Here is a 15,717-nt window from a genome sequence, read left to right on the forward strand (position 1 = left end):
AAGGAGCTCTGTTTTGAGTGCCCATGATTTCATTCTTTATTCCAGGAAGATTAGCCTCTCCTGATACAGAAGAGATGTGAAATTTTCATACAAGCTTCACTGACTCTCTCACAATGGCTCCGCAACTCATTTAGCCTTTTTTTCCTGCCAATTCTGCTCTCTCTACACAGAAACCAGGTCACAGAAAATGATTCCCAACCAGCTCGATTTCTGAATGATTGAGACTATTAACCGTGGTGTCTTTAAATAAAGAGTTCTCATTTTATGGTGATTATACCTCCTGGAATTAAACAAAAGTGTGTGTGTGTGTGTGTGTGTGTGTGTGTGTGTGTGTGTTCAAATTCCCCTGCCCTCCAAAAAGAGAATTCATGCAATTTACAAAAAGGCCATAAACCTGTGCATTATAAGGTACCTCTGGTTTGTAAAAAGGAACACTACTTAAATTCAAGTACTAGCTCTGGCCGGTACATGTATGTGATCTGGGATGAGGCTACCATTCCAAGTTGCATTTTACTTCCACACAATTCAGGGATGTGAATTCAAACTGGCCAATGTGTTTAAACATGCTAAGCAGAAAGCCACAGAGTTCAGAGTTCTGTATCCCATGAGCAATCTAATGCACACAGAGACTGTCGCATCAGAGCTGGGTCCACGACACATTTCATTTGGGAGAAAAATCCATGCACAGCAGGAATTTAGGTACATTAATGATCATTGTAACTAAAGTATGTTCATTCCCCATCAAAATTACCATAAGTGTAAGTGTAAGACTAATGACATTGATCAAATGACTCTTGTTTATTGAGCATTTGTCATGTAAACACAGTGTTGCCTTTCAACCTCATCATCCTATTAAAGAAATGTACTTCTATCCACAATATGAACGAGAAACAAAATCTGAGAGAGGTTGGGTGAGGGAACCAAAGTCATAATTAGTAACAGAGCCGGGGTTAGGAGTTTGGGGGAAAGGAAAGAAGCTTGCATGAAATCTGCTCTCACTTATTTAAAATGACAGCCAAAGGGAAGGGCAGTTGCTTTTTATTCTATGTGACTCCAAAGACTAGCAGCGCAACCATCAGAAGCAGGCACGCTGAGGGGCTGTGGGTGCCCAGTCATCAGAAATAGCCCGGCCATGGGCAAGGAGTGGGGATTGACTGTGGGAGTAGGGAGGACGAGGTAGGTGAGAGCAATGGGGAAAAAGGTGGGACAACTGTAACTGAACAACAATAAAAAAAGGTTATGATGGAGAAGTGATTAGAATAAAAAAAATGAAAGAATTGTTATTCAGCAAATCTGCTTACCACCCACTAAACAGCATATTGGTTGATTCTTTTGGACATCAAGTAAACAGATAAATTCAAATTAAAAAGTAAAAGAAATAGTCAAGCCACTTGTCTAGAACATTATAGACAAAGACTCCTGATTTGGATGAGGGATTAAGGTGGTCAATTTTAGGGGTCTCCTTTCAAAGTTAGAGCCTATGTTTGTATGATAAAAATGGTCTGTGTGCTCAGGAATCACTGTAAACTCAAGTGAGGAAATGGATTAACCCAGTCATTGGTCCTTTTAACTCCGATTTGATAGTTTGTCTTAAACCAGTGCATAGGGTGACTGTTTCAGCTCCCTCTTATGCATCACTGTTGCAATGTCTACTGCACACTCAGGAACTCAGTCCTGTGTCAGGAACTCAGACACAGATGATGCTAGTAAATGCTCTCAGCCCCCTGGGCTGCTCACCTGAAAGGTGGTTTTGCTATTGACATTTTCCCATCTATGCAGAAATCTGGCCCATAAACCTGTGAACTTACAGATGGCATGACACTTTCTCAACAAGGTGGCTAGGAGCGTCAAATAAGACAATGCATCTAAAACTGCTGGACACAGTGCCTGGCACATGGCAAGTTTCCAATTGGTTAAATCCAGTCCTGTTCTGGTAAGCACAGAGGTGTGCTCCCTTGGCCCCTTTGAGAGGAAAGGCAGGCCACCCAGGTACACCCAGGAGAGAGCCTCCAACTGTCAGCAGCTCAAGGTCCACATCGGCTGTGCAGCGCTGCTTTATGGAGCTTGCACCCAGCTTGGGACAGTCAATATGCAAACACTGAGAGAGGTGAATATAAAGTCTCAGCCATTTGGCCTCATGCGGGACATTCTGACAAGTTCCTCTGTGGATCAGCCAAGCCGTGGTCATACCTGCATGGCTGTAAAACTTCTCCTCTCCATCAATCCCACATCTTTTCTCTTTCTTTCATATATATTGATTCCTAAAAAACCCCTTGCAATCTAAACTCCATCTCCGTGTCTGCCCCTAGAAAACCCAAGCTGCAACATGAGACCATATCCCATAAACCCATATGCAAACTGAAAAGATTCTTATTCCAGCTCCCTAGAATCCAATACATCAACACAGATATTTCTCTAGCTTTCAGTTAACCTTTTTTTTTTTTTTTTTAAGCAGGGTGCTTTGGGCCAGATAACCTCTTTTAGAGGTCCTTCCAGTGCTGACCTTGGACGAGCTTTTATTTCCTCTATTCAAATTCTCATCATGCCCACTAGGAAGCTTCCTTTGTGTCTTGTTTTCTTCCCTGTGTTCCTACAAGATCCTGTGTTCACAGCAGAAACCCCTTCCACTGCACTGTCATTTAGCGTTAATGCATCTGTCTTTCCTACTTGATGGATGCCTTTGGATCAAAGATGCTGTCTTTCACCTTTAAAGTCCTGCAGTACCTACTGCCTGTCTGGAGCCTTGAAGGTATTCAATAAATGGATGTTTAGTATATAAACTCATTCAGACACTCTCTGGGCTCCTCCGACTGAGGGATCCGTAATAAATGGCATTCTGTAGCCCTCATTTCAGTTGTCACCTGCTTTTGGTAAACTGTATCCCCCACTTAGTGAAGACCAGTTGGTTTTAAAGTGAATTGCAACAGGACATAAACATGTCTACATAACTGGCCCAATAAATTATGAATAGTCAGGTGGCGCGAGACAACACAACAGCTTTCTTTTCCAGTCAAGCACGTCTATTTTAAAAACTGAAATTACCATTACTTTGTGTTAATTTATTTCTTTTCCTTATAAGAAAGCAGGGATGAGAGCTGTGAAAAGACAAAGGTCAGTAGGCAGTTGGCAATGGACAGGCCAAACGGTGGTAGGAAAATCTGAGAAGGGAATGGAAATTATATGTGTCAAATGCCTAATGCATGGTAGACACTGTTTGAAGCCCTTAGTGTATATTTAATTTAGTAATTATATTTAATAGACAAGACAGCTGAGGCTAATGATTTGTCATGTGTTCTATCAGAGTGGGCACAAAGATGGATATAAAAGTTCAGGCGATTTATCTCCTTTGTGAAGATCAATGGCAACAAATAAATGGGTATGGGAAACTGAGAGGTATTCAGCATATTGAATTACCAAGGATGGATTGCAGAGATTGTTCAAAAGGTAAGAAAAGGTAAAGAGGAGAGAGAGACAGAGAGACAGAGAGATAGAGAGAGAGAGAGAGAGAGATGCATAGATACAGAGAAAGAGAGAGAGAGAGAATTTACATAATAGTGTGATCAAATAACACTGATCTCACTTATATGTAGAATCTTTTTTTTTTTAGGTAGAGTTCATAGTAATAAAGAGTAGAACAGTAAGTAGCCTGGGGCATGGGGGTAAAAGCGAGATATTGATCAGTGTACAAACTTTTAGTTATGAAATGAATAAACTCTGGACATGTAATGTATGGAATGGTGACTATAGTTAATAATAATGAATACTTGAAATTTGCTAAGAATAAATCTCAAATGTTCACCACAAAAAATAATAATGGCTATAGGTGGTGATGGACATGTTCATTAGTTTGATTGTGGTAATCATTTTGTAATGTATACATGTATCAAAACATCATGTTATACACCTTAAATATATAAATCTTTTATCTGTCAAAAATAACTACATAATTTTAATGTACATATTGAACAGAAAGCATTGGCCTAACCAGGAGAACATGTATAATTTCAGAGCATTTATACAGAATTCCAGTATAGTGTTGGGGAGACAAGACGGTGAGTGCATTAAAAAGCTAGCTACTCAGGACAAAAGGCTGGAATGTTGCATCCACGGCACAATAAGTTCAGAGTCAGGAGCCTGTTTTAAGTGGACCAGTGAAGGTTGATTAGAAAAAGATATCCCCTCACTTCTAATCAATGTGGGGATGGATGTGAATCATGTCTTGCTTCCATTACCTTTCTCTGATCTTGACTTTCAGGCTCTCCCCATCTAACTCATTCTCCACAGTTATCCCAGGGGTCTCCTGAGAATACAGATCACACTTCACAGTTGAGTACTTCAGTGACTCCTTAGCACCCCGAGGATAAAGGACCTTGCTCTGCTCTGCCATGAGTTTTTTACATGTGTAATTACTCACTGAATTATTACTGATCTCCCATAAGACAAGAGGAAAAAAATATCCAGGTTTTTCTGAAATCAGCCCCACAGCCAGACCGGATGTCCCATTTCAAGGAGTCGGGGGTACATTGGCCTGAAAATTGTCCACATTTTTCAGCTGACTTTCAAATATGAATTGCCATGTAGACATAGAATTTACCTATAACCATATCCAGCTGTGTACCATGAGTGTTCAGAGAGAATATAGAAGATGATATATTCACAAAATCATAGAAATAAGCTCCCCCCAAAACACTGTTCATCTCGAACAAAGGTTCTTTGCAGGAGGAAAGCCTCTTAGTTAGAAAATCAGGACTCAGAAATGAAAGGCTGCTTTAAAGCTAGAAGCTGTTCTGGGGGAAAACCCTAGAAGAGCCCACCCTATCTGTGAAGACTTGTGCGTATGGGTGTGTGCTAGAGATATAGAGGTCTGATTTCCTTTGCAGAGAAGGAATGTCGTTTTGTGACGTTTCCGAAATTCTACACCCAAACAGGGTCAGTGGAATCATCAGAGTCCAAACACATAGGCCAAGGTATGCTTTATGAACACTAAAGCTGAAAGAATCGTTTTTAAGGACCAACACAGGTTTCCCTCCTGGCCACCCTGCATCCGGCCTTTCTTAAAAGGTCTCTCTTGGAAAATAAAGTCAGTGATTTTTTTTTTTCCAATAGACCCACAAAGCAAGAACAGATGTGACACCAGTAACCTCTACTTTGTGCATACCTAAGAGAAAAACGACACGGACTAAAAGCAGGGGATCTGGCTCCAGGCCAGAGAGAAGGACAATTGGAGTTTAGCCTCTAATGACATGGTTCACCTCAACTCACTCCTTTGTGCTTGTGTGGGAAGTGCAGGTGGGGAAGAGGGCTGTGTCTGCTCGTTGGAAGCACAAATGAAGGATTTGCAAAAGGCTTCCATTTTCATAAGCTCTCTGTCCTTTCTTTTCCCCACATCAGAAAACCGCCATTATTCCAACTGACCATCTCTTTGTGCATGGAGGACATGATAAACATATGCTTGGGGCCTGGGTGCCAGAATCTAACACCATGAATTAGGATTCTCACTCTGCCACCTACTAACTACGTAATTTCTAAATGATTATTTATGCTGTCCATGCCTCCCTCTCTGTTATATACACAATGATAATAACATCATCTACAATACTTAGTTCTGAGAATTTGGTAGACAGTCCCTAAGAAGATCTTAGAATAACATACACACACACAGCGAGTACTTGATAAATGCTATTTATTATAAGTATTAGGAGTCGCTTTCCATTATGTTTTATATTGATATGAGTCTGTTTCTTATTTTCTAAGGAAGCAACACACTCAAGTGCAGAAAACATGTCAGATTCAACAGAATATCGTACTCTCTCAGCTCAGTTTCAATGGTGTGCTGGTAAATGTTCAACCACTAGCTCTCCAAAAGGGAAGCTCAGATTTGCAGTGTTTGCCAGTTCCTGTGGTGTAAATACTCTGACCATGGTGGTTATCAAGCTATCAGCAGGACATCAACTGACTCACAAAATTCCTGAAATCTGAAATGGTCTACTGTGAGGCAATACAAGCCTGCTTCAGTATACCTCTGAATGCTGGTTCAAATAAAACTGTGAAAAATGAACATGTGAATAAACAAATGAAGAAATTAATGATTCACATCTCAGTGGTAAGGGAGCCAGAGCATGCTACAATTTTTCCCTCCATTTCATTAAGGTATAATTTACAAATAAAAATCTCATAATTTAAGGAACATAATATGGTGTTTTTATATACCTATACATTATAAAATAATTATTACAATCAAGATAACTAACATATCCATTACTTCACATAGTTACTATTTTTTATAGTATGGTAAGAACACTTAAGATCCACTTCCTTAGCAAATTTCAAGTATGTGATACAATATTACTAACTCTAGTTACCATACTGTACATTAGGTTCCAAGAATTATTCACCTTATAAGAGAAAGTTTCTACCCTTTGACAAGATCTCCCATTTCCCCCATCCCTGCCCTGGAAACTACCATTGTAATCTCTGCTTATGTGAGTACATCATTTTTAGATTCCACATATAAGTGAGATCATACAGTATTTGTATTTCTGCATCTTGCTTATTTACTTAGCATAATATCCTCCAGGTTCATTCATGTTATCATAAATATTAGGATTTCCATTTTATGGATGAGAATGTATATTCATATATTGATATATGAGTTCTGTCCAGAAACTAGCCAGCCTGTAATATGAAAAACAGAGACATTATTGAAGAAAATATGAGATTCAAGAAACATTGCACAAAGGACAATGACACCTCAGTCTCCTTCAAAGCAAGCACCTTGGGACCTCACATAGTTCTCCCAATCACCATCAGCTGCCCTGTCATATTTTGCTGAATTTCAGTTGACAGTCTGACATCTCTTTTCTTCAAAGGTGATTTTAGTTTTGGGAAAAGCCAGAATTCACAGGGCACCAAATCTGGGCTGTAGTGGGGGCTGAGTAACCTGGGTGATTTGATGTTTCACCATAAAACTCTGCACAAGACATGATGCACGAGTGGGCACATTGTCGTGATGATGCTGCCAGTCACCAGTGGCGCATAACTGTGGCCTTCTGAATCCTCTGGATAGTTTCCATGGAGGAATGTTTAAGCTTAATGCAAAATTTGATGGAGACTCATTGCTCTCCTTGTTCAGTCATTTTGAATGTGACAGCCACACCGTACACATGCTCACTCAATGGCATCTAGCGCCCCCACTGACTAGTACAGCGAACTCGTCATGGTTCATGCATGATCATTCCAGTACATCTCTTTGACTTCCTGGTTACATTGATGTCACACAATCCATTCTTGCTATGTCAACAATGGCTGGACTTTTTCCAGTCAGACCTCATATATGATGAGTATGTATATTCATATGTATACGTAAGATATGTATATATCTCACATTTACTCTATCCATTCACACAGCAGTGGACACTTCAGTTGTTTCCATATCTTGGCTATTGTGAATATGCTGCAGTGAAGGGCGGCAGATGTCCCTTTGCTACCATCTATGGGGTTTTGCAATAATCCTGTCCATGCTCTTAAATGAGGTCTCCAACCAATAGGAATATTTACTGCAGATTTCTACAGAACATTGGTACCTTGTGTTGTCACAAGAAAAAGAGAACCTTGATACAAAAACCTTGAGAACAATCATGTTTCTGATGGAAATTCATAATGCACATGGTTATATGAAAGACACTGATATGTCTGCAAGCAAAATGCCCATTTCTTTACTGTAATGTAAATATAAAGAAACATGTCTCAGCCATATTTGACCTCCAAAACTGTTTCAGCTTGGACTCTAGTAGCATCATAAGGAATTCATATTTCTAAAGAATACACACTGGAAAACACTTTCAAAACTACTTTTTTTAATTATGTGAAACAAGTGAATGCCCTCAGTTAATTTTTTTTTGAAGAATATGTTTTTTTAAAACTTGGAACAAAAGAAATCTTGGATATTCATCAAAAATTGTATTAATAAAAATAATAGCTACTGTGTGCCAAGGGCTGCCAATTTTTAATTCTGCAAAGTAGATGAAATTACTGCACTGCATAGAGGATAAAATGGAGATTTAGGAGATTTAGTTAATTTACTTGCTGTCACAATGTTGAGCAGAATTCAAATTCATATCTTTGTGTCTCTAAAGTCAACATTCTCCTACAGAAAGCATGTGATGTCATGAAATTATGATCATCGGTTTCAGCTTAGCCCTTCATCCTTCAAAGCAAGTTCAATTGTTTTCTTAATTTGCTTTTCCTTTTTTCTACAATAATTACTTCAAATTTATACATTCTCTCTGCCACCCCACTTGCAGAGGATTACTTTATTTTCTTTTTAACCAAGTATATGAAAACATTAGAGATATATTGTAGGAGACCATTCTACGTGGTGTGGGCCCAGCTCCCACTTGGAGATAAACAGGACCCACACCCACGGATAGGTTCTCCCGTGGGGAATCAGGCCTGCAATGTACTGAGGCCACTTTGAGACTTGCTTTTGCTAAAAATCCCTCACCCTGAATTGAGACAGCAAGCGCTTACTGTGACTTCCTAAAATCCATGCTAAAACTCCCCAGTATGGAGTATAACCAGTTCAACCACTTTTCCCTTTTCATTTGCAAATATCCTTCTTCTGTGATGTGATTAGAGGCATCATCTCCTTTGTCTTCTGTAAAAGGCAACCGCCTAAAGTGCATAGTAAATGAGGACCATCATGTAATGTGACCAGAAACCCAACAAAGGCCGGTCACAGCAGGGGCCATGGCTTTTTTCTCCTCTTGAAAGAAAAAGCCATGCTGTCCCTTTTCCTCTACAGGACCTGGTAGTCCATGTGAATCTCTTGTGCCTCATCCACAATGTGGTGGACCCCATGAGCCGGGGTCCGCATCAATATATGTCCTCAACTGATCTTAACCTGACCTGTAAATTTAGTGCTGTGTGTACCCGCCCTCTCATCTTCTCTCTGCTTATTGAATGAAAGAAAGAAACAAAGGAAGGAAGGATCTCTACATCTGTGCTGCATACCCCAATCCTTTCTTGACTTCTCAAATTCCTCCCTTTATCTATATCCCTGTCCTGTTCTCTACCCCACTGGGTTTTTCTAATTGTTTTTAACATGATTAATTCTCTCCTTACATACATTAGAGAACAATCCTTTTTCCTTCCTCTTTCTTCCCCTTTATCTTCCCATTCTCTCTTCCCAATCCTTCTTAGTCAAGATTCTTGAAAATCTTACGTACAATAGCTATCCACATATCTTCAGTTTTTCAACCACTTTTCAAGCCTCTGAAATTAGGTCTCTCCCAACACTTCACTGGAACTCTTTCAACAAGATTATCAATGGTCTCTTGGTTGCTGAATTTTTCAATTTCTTTAACCAACCATTTCCTTCTTCTTAAAATATGCTATTCCAGCCCTGGCTGGCGTAGCTTAGTGGATTGAGCGCGGGCTGGGAACCAAAGTGTCCCAGATTCAATTCCCAGCTAGGGTACATTCCTGGGTTGCTGGCCATGACCCCCAGCAACCACGCATTGATGTTTCTCTCTCTATCTCCCTCCCTTCCCTCTCTAAAAATAAGTAAATAAAATCTTAAAAAATATATATGCTATTCCCTTTTATGCAATGACAACTCCTTGACTAGTTTTCCTTGCACTTTTCTAGAGACTTTGTCTCAGACTCCCTTAGAGGTTTTCCTTCCACCCCCTGTCCTCTAAATGCTGGTTCTATCAGGGATGATTCCATGACCATTCTTCATAAGAGTCACACTCTTCCTGAGTGATCTCACCTATTCTTGTGGATTTAATTACAGCCCTTTATGCTGATTATTCCAGATCTCCATACAGTCTAGAAGAAGCCACGGCCTCAAAGCATATCTATTCTCACATAAAATTTCAACGTGAGTAACCTGCAAAAATCTCAAAATTAGTTTTAATTTCCTATCTCAATATGCTTCACCAGATGTGTTCCCTTTTGGAAGTAAATCTCACTCAGTCTTCTAAGCCAAATGAGTGAATGAATAGTAGTCCTCCACTTTTCTCTCTGTCTTGTCTCAAACCTAATCCATCAACAAGATACTGTTGTTGGATTCACATTCTGTACCTAACGCTTCTGAATGTATCCATTTCTCTCCAACAAACTATGAGCACACTATGAGCCAATCTTTTCCTGCCAGGGTGTCAATAGCAGACATGTACCCAAACTCCCAACCTTTCCTCTTGCCCCTATACAGTCCATTCTGTATTCTAGAGCTAGAGAGAACTCTAAAATTCAAATCTGATCTTTTCAGTCTTCTTTTTAAAGGGACTTCAGTGGTTACTTTTGCTTTCCAACTACACTTAACATTTCAGAGTTGTTCAAAATATGTTGGCCTTTAGATGAAGCATGTTTATTCCCCAATCCCCCTGGTACTAAACCTCCAGGAACCATACACATATACATACACATGCATATACATGCACACACATTCAACCCAGTTATTCTGACCAGTTCTTAGTTGGGCTCCATGTCCCAACTAAGAGTCATTTCCCCAGGGGAGCCCCCCTTCCTCCAAGTCCTGTCCAGGTATTCTCATATGTCCCTGACCTTCCACAAGCATTTCTGCAAAATTATGTGTTTCTTCTTCAATATGCTTGAGTTATGTGTTTTTTAAAAAGTGCATAAAACATAAAATGTGTGTATAGAGTAGTGCCTATAAGAAATAACAACAAAGGAATGGATTCCAGGATTTCTGTTGCATTTTTATAATTCTGGAGATAATGCATTTATATTTTCTTAGTGTGCAGTCATAATAGTCAAATAACCTGTATTCATATAATTTGCATTTTACACATTTGTATTGTGTGAATATACTACAGAAGAATTTCAGTTAAAATGCTAATCTAGTGTATATGCTTTTTTATGTTTTCTTCTGAATCGCCATGAAGGTGATAATACATGGTAATTAAAATGTATAAATGTATGAGGATGGAGACAACCAGAAAAAAGAGCACCTGGAAAAGTAGCATTAACACACCTTTAGAAGGTAGAAAGCAGATGAATAAGTAGTAACTGACCTAATGAACTAAAATACCCTGAAATCCAAGTGTTTTTCAAAAAGGATCATAATAAAAATCAAACTGATCTGCATCACAGAACCCTGGAAAAGCTCAAAAAAGTGGGAAGCACTAGGTAGCTTGAAAGGCATGGGGTGAAAAGCCCAGACGGATGAAGAATCTGTGCGAAGAACTAGAGCCCTGTGCATCCAGGTGACTGTTCCTTCATGACCCTAGCAGGTGGCAAGAATTTTGTAATGTGGGGATGTAGAATGAGGGAGGCTTTAAAGTGGGAAAGCCCATAAAGCAGAGGGTAGTGGTGAGATGCCACTCTGAAGATAAAGACATTAAGTGAATATTCTGGTTGGTGCCAACACCCTCCAAACCTTCTTTAGTCAACTAAAATCCAGACAGAGGATGGGGGCAGCAGGTGGTGTCTTCTCTGCGGATCCTGAATGCCCCAGAGGAATAAACAGAAGGTGAGGACTTTTAAGGATCCCAGTGAAACAATGGGGTCACTATCAGATCCATACAAAGAAATTATCTATCCAATAATCAACAGTAGCACCTTCCCCATCCCTGGTGCCAGATTTTTATTCTTCATTCCTTAATATAAGTGGCAGTCACATATTCCCAGATATTTAAGGACAGGTTGTAAGATGAAAAACAAAACTAAAAATGTAAAGAACTATAATCAGAGCTTTATGATAATTGTAAAAGAAATGATTACATTCACAAAACAAGAATACAATGATATAGAAAGGAATGTTCTAAGAACAAAAAAATCATTATTTCACCCCAAAACTATTTTCAAATTGAATTGAAAAATAATGTTGAGAAAATAACTCAGAAAGTAAAAAAAAAGATAAATATATTTAAAGAATAGGAGAAGAAAACAGCATAATATTAGAGGATCACCCAGAAAGCCCTAGAAATAAAATAATTAGTAGCAGTTTTAGGAAGAAGGACCAGATAGTGGAGGGTAGGAAAGTATGTGTGTGTGTGTGTGTGTGTGTGTGTGTGTAACAATTATACAAATACAAATCAAGACATGCCATAGTGAAAACTGATAACACTCAGGGTTTTGGGAAGATGGTAGGAATTTTCAGAGAAGAAGAAAACAGTTTATATACAAAGTAATTGACAGTAATCGGTACATAACACCAGGTACTAGAAGAAAATGGAGCCAGGTCTTTAACATTATAAACAACTTTTAACATTTAATTTCTAGACCCTCATTCAAATGTAAAAGTGAAATGAAGATAGGTTGGACTATGCAAAGACTCAAGGTGGGACAACTGTAATTGAACAACAATTTTAAAAAGAAGTACTTTGAAAGCTTTGAAAAAAATTAACATTACTTAGGGAGCTCACGTGTCCTGATAAAAGAAGGAACCAAAATATAAACCAGAAAAGGCTGGGGTTCAGACAATAGTGACTTTTATACTGAAGAGAGAATAAGAGGAGTCCTCAGAATGATGATGCAGGGGAGGCCCAAGGTAACAGCTGCTTGAAAATTCTGGAGAGCAGTTAGTAAATAGTTCAGATGGAACCCAAAGATACGGGTTCCAGGAGAGAGATCGATAGGGGGAAAGATGGAAAGATACACACAGACCTACATGGATGATACACACATAGACAATAGATAGATACATGGATAGACAGAATCTTTGTTTCACTTTTAAGCAAAATGAGTCACACTGTTCTGGTGAATATTTGGAGGCTTAATATAGTCCCTGAACAAATGGATTAGTAAGGCAATTTTAAACCCAAAGAGAAGAAAATTTATACAAAGAATGGAGAGAATTATGCTATATTTCATGCTTAGCTCTGAAAATATTGATAGTCTAAAAATGTAAGCACCAAACTTTGATTTAATTAGAAATGTGATAGAACTATCTTGAAAAGGTAAGAGAGAGGAAATGTGTGTATGTGTGTGTTGGTACATGCAGTGGACCATGGAGCACACTGTAGACAGCAGCCAGGTCTTCATCACACATGGCTCTGTCTATGAATAGCGTATAAATTTAAGACTAAAACTATGTAGTGCAATATTTAGAACAATGCCCACAGAAATACTTTTTGAAAGTGTTGAAACCGTTGAGCCTTGGAGAACTAAGACTCAGTGATAAGAAGGGCTGAAGGATTGCTGTTGTTTTGTTAAAAGTCTTACAATATTGTTTGAATTTTTGAAGTATTTCCACACAAACAGGGAAGCAGGGGGATGTGATGGGAGCACACAGGTAGATGTGAATCAAGAGTTTTGTTCTCATCTTGAATTTGGTGCTGAGTTCAAAAGCGTCAATTTTATTATAATGCTTCATAAATGTTACATATATTCTTTTGTATGCATCAAATACCAAAGAAGATACTTTAACATATAATCATCTCTTCAAGAAAAATATTAAATGAATATTCTGAAAACAGAAAACCACATTGTGTTAGGTGTTGAAGTTTTTGAAAACAAGAAAATGAATTTCCCTACGTGTCTGGAGACTGCTGGCTGAAGTCTCTAGTAGATGCTTTTACTTTGTTTAAAAATAAATCAATAAACCAGTAAACTGCCTGGTGTCCATATTACAGTGGCCTCTGGTAAACCGTCATGGGTAAATCAGCGCCCACTGTGTTTGAACAAAAGGTACCATTGTCAGGAACAAGATGACAGAAACCACAGGGTGGGAGAAGAGAGGCTGCCCGCCACCTTTCACCGATGCTTATTCTCCTACTGCAGAGTCTCGTACAGGGCAGCCTGGGGCTGCACGTGCCTCTCATCCCGGAATCTGCTGATAAAACACTGAGAAACTTGTATCAACATAGACCTAAACACTGTTTTTTTTTTTACTGTTTCTAACGTACCTAAAACTAGACAGCACCCACATGTACTTACTTAATTGCAACCTTCCCTGTTTGTCTGCCAGCTGGCTCCATTCAGCTTGAGAGACCTTGCGTCTCACTCCTTCCTGCATGCCCAGCGCCATTTGCCTGGCACACTGTGGGAAGTAAACAAATAGCAATTAAACGAGTGATTGAACTAGAGTTCTTATTGATATGTTTATGCTATTGATTAGCCTTAGGTTTAGCCTACTAACAATTGCACCAATTATAGCCAGTCCTTATCCTTACTTATTGATCTGCCTCCCTCTAAAGTGATAATTCCAAGACCATAAAATTTAGTGACAGAGGACTCCAGTTTAAGTCCTGGTTCTGTCCTTCGCTGACATGTCATTTTGAGCAATAGTTCTCTGAGCCTAAGTTCTCTCACCCATTAAATGATGTTAATAAGATTTTCCTCATCGTATAAGGAGGGAATAAGCCAATAAATGTGTATTTTTATAGACTGACTGTTATGTAATATCTGAATGCCAGTTGTATCTGTGACCTAAGGTTTTGTCATATATATTTTCTATGCACTCTGTCCATTTTATTCCTACCTCTACCCAGTATTCCTCCAAACCAAATTTATAGGTGAGAAATTTGAGCACAATGCCAGTCTTCATGATCTTTTTCTGTTAGGGATTATTAAGACAGGAATTGCTACAAATATCTGTATCTATCACATTGAGTCACAGAGCCTCAAATATGTGAATCAACTACATTTTGCCCTTTTCTGATAAATCTAAACAGAGTTCATCAGTTCTATTAAATAGTCACTAAGATATAGAAAAACATTGAATCCTCTCTTATTTCTAAAATTGTCTGTTTTTTTACAAGGGCATGTTATATAAGTTTACAGATAAAGTTCAATTAACTTTAACTATCAAAGCAAAAAAAAACTATTATCATTAATGACAATTATTTCATTAGACTATATATCAATTACACCTTGTTTAGATCAGTTAACATCTTTGCAATGTAATAAGGTTCAGAGCTCTCTGCTAATTACTTATAAGACAATGTGATGCCGTGGAACAAGCTAGGCTTTGTAGCAACATGTTCTGAATTCAAATCCTGAGTCATCCACTTAACCTCTTGGAACCTCAGTTTTCTTCCATGGGGGGGAGGGGAGAAGCATGGACATGCTTGTGAGGCTAAAAAAAATGTATAGGAGGCAGCAGGTTGACACACAATTCATGTTAAGAATCATTTGTTGTTTTTGAGTCAGATTGAACTTTTGAATCCCTACTTTCAGATACCATTCTCTGACTATGCTTGTATCTACCTACTTACTAAACTGGATGTGAGGAAAGCGGTTGATACCAGCTGGTTTCCCACAAGGGCTGTGAGGTGCCTGTGCAGGTGTAGAGGGAGTGGGGAGGCTGCAATATCTCCAGAAGGAGAGAATGTCTGGGCTGCATCTGTGTGGCTGTGTCACACGTGATCAGAAAGCCATGGAAGCCAGAACTCTGCTAAGGGCTTTACGTGTGAAACAAGAACAAAACAAAGACGGAGAGCAAACCAAGAGTGTCTGCTTCCTATCCCTAAACCACAACTATGTGCAAAGGAGGGTGACGCTGTCAGATAGAAAGAGCTTTGTTTTTGTGTGTGCGTGTTTTTTTTTTGAAAACTTGGATGGCTTTGGACAGGCATGTTTGGTATTAAAACCTGAGGAAAGTGGCAATGCCCCATATCTCTGGTGCCCAGGACTTTGCAAGATGAAGTTGAGTGGGAAACAGAAACAGGAAACCTTATGATGACAGAGGACTCTGCACAGCCTTCCAGGGTAGCCCCCAGAAGGCTCCAGGGGAATCCTCCAAACTTA

Source organism: Phyllostomus discolor, chromosome 3 (genome assembly GCF_004126475.2).
Source record: "Phyllostomus discolor isolate MPI-MPIP mPhyDis1 chromosome 3, mPhyDis1.pri.v3, whole genome shotgun sequence".
In the NCBI taxonomy this organism is placed as follows: Eukaryota; Metazoa; Chordata; class Mammalia; order Chiroptera; family Phyllostomidae; genus Phyllostomus; species Phyllostomus discolor.